Genomic DNA, 2,510 nt, shown 5'->3' on the forward strand with positions numbered 1-2,510 from the left:
TTCAAAAGAAATGACCAAGTAAGCGTTTTTTCTATAGCTTCAAACTTTCTACACTCAACTATTTGACTGTTCCATGCCACCCCAGACAAACTTAACCTGACTGAACTACTACTAACTTCCCCAAAAGAAAGTTAAAAAAGGAGTTTGTAGTAAATGCAGACCTCTAATACAATGTCTAATACAATATCTAACACAAAAGAAGCTTTAAAAAGATCATTTCTTTCCTCATTTTGATAAGATAGGAGTGAATTTCCCATAAAGCAAAAAACAAACAAAAAAATCATTTACAAAGCATAACACTGGGGGTTCCTTTTTTACTCAAGATGTTTAACTACTCAAAAATGACAATTACATCTTTAAGAATATAATAAAAGGTGTGGAAAATAGCAATACAATTGACAAAGTGTAGATGCTAAACAAACCAAAGATTTTTTTAAGGGTTCTTTTTGAGGAGTAGGAAGGATTAGAAGCTTGGGGAAATCCAGAATTTAAAAAAAGAGAAAAAGATGTCCTCAACTGCAACCGCTCTGCTTATTAATAGCGTCTTGGGCTGTAGGATCGAGATCTTGATCGTGATCTGTATCGACTGTAGTAAGGAGAAGGTGATCTTCTTCTGTACTGGTAATCATAGTCTTCGTATCTGTCGTACCCACGATCGTATCCTCGATCATAGTAAGAGTCTCGACGTCTGCCGCCTCCTCCACCGCCACCCCTGCCGCCACCACCACCGCCGCCACTGTGAGTTGGTCTGCCCATGTATATGCCTGGTGTTGGTGTGTGTGCTCTCTTGGTGATAGAATAATCCACCCGAATTCTTCTACCATCCAGTTCCATTCCATTTGCCCTTTCCATAGCCTCCTTTGAGTCATCTATTCTCTCGAAATAAACAAAAGCAAATCCTCGTGACCGTCCAGTTCGCTGGTCATAAACCACATTGACACCACTCAACGGTCCATATCGAGAAAATACTTCTCGGAGATCTCTCTCTGTTGTGTACAAACTGAGGCCAAACACTCCTAGACAAGTACTGGGATCAGGATTTGCCCTGCTGCCTGTATGTCTTCTCCGGTTAGACATTGGAGAATGACTTCGGCTCCTTCGACACCGGTATTCTGGTGTGTATGACCTACTTCGAGACCGTCTCCTATGAGAGTGAGAATGGGATCTGGATCGAGTGTAACGTCTATGAGAATGCCTCCTTGACCTCGACCTGGATTTTGATCTTGATCGAGAATGGGATTCAGAGTGTTTGGAAACCCTTGATGGACTACGAGATCCTGACCTGCTCTCCGATTTTACACGAGCAGGAGTTCCCGTTGGAGATTTTGACTGAGAGCGAGACTCATTTACTTAACCTAGGACCCATTCATTCTTCCAGATTCTTTTAATTCTACTTCACTCTTGCTTTCTACTTCTCTTCATTCTTCATTTTTTCATTTTTCATACTTCGTGTATTCTTCCCCAAAACAATTCAAAATAGCCTTAAAAAAATATTCAAGGGCTTCTATCTGACCAATCTTCTGTTCAATTTTTTCCCCCATTCAATTTTAATTTTCTGATCTTTAATACTTTTCATTAGCCTTCTTTTATCTTGATTTATCTTCCACATTCTTGGAAAAAACTCTTCAATTTCTTCACGAACATTAACTCTGCCCTCGAAGTTGTTCTCCTCTACATCACTCATGTCGGCCAGGCGCTCCCCAGAACTAAATAAGAGACAAGTCTCAGCTTGAGGGCCGATGGCCTAATCAACCCGCTGACTGGACCGTGGGGAGGAGGAAAGAGTCGGCAACAAGGGCCGCTCTACTCCACTCCCACTCGGTCGCAGACTCCGGCCCCCAGGATAGATTAAACGTTATACCACAAAAGAAATCTTCAAAAATCTAAGAAGATTGAAATCATGTCAAGCATCATTTCCTACCACAATGGTTTGAAACCGAAACTCAAGAAGAAGAATTAAAAATTCAAGAACACTTGGCAATGTGAACAACAAGCTCCCGAACAGCCACTGCACCCAAGAATCAATCAGTAGGGGACGTCCCTGGTGGTCCAGTGGCCACGACTCCGTGCTCCCAATGCAGGGGGCCCGGGTTAGATCCCACACACTGCAACTAAAAGCCCCGTGTGCTGCCGCCAAGACCTGGCACAGTCACATAAATAAATAATAAATATTTTAGAAGAATAAAGCAACAGAGAAATAAAAAATACATATCTTAAAGCAGACAAAATTGGAAACTCAAGTATCTAAGCTCATGGTGTGCAGGTAAACAATTCAAAGAGTTATGTTTACAGTGTTAAGTGCATATATTAAAAAAAAAAATCTTGAGAGGGGATCAAGAAGATAGGAAGATACTGAGGTCATCTTCTCCCGCAGGCACATCAAAATCACAATTCACCCAGAAATTATCTCTGAAATGACCTGAAGACCAGTAGAGAAATTTTTGCGCAACTGAAAGTATAAGGAAGGAGAAAGCACAGGTGGAGAGGAGGGTTGGAATCACAGTCTGACA

General features: G+C 41.5%; 1 pseudogene; it reads right to left on the bottom strand.

The window, feature by feature from the left end:
• Positions 1–280: 280 nt before the first annotated feature.
• LOC139031202 (transformer-2 protein homolog alpha pseudogene) lies at positions 281–1,171 on the bottom strand (annotated as a pseudogene).
• Between the last annotated feature and the right edge of the window lie 1,339 nt (positions 1,172–2,510).

The sequence above is a fragment of the Odocoileus virginianus genome, chromosome 26 (genome assembly GCF_023699985.2).
Source record: "Odocoileus virginianus isolate 20LAN1187 ecotype Illinois chromosome 26, Ovbor_1.2, whole genome shotgun sequence".
Taxonomy (NCBI): Eukaryota; Metazoa; Chordata; class Mammalia; order Artiodactyla; family Cervidae; genus Odocoileus; species Odocoileus virginianus.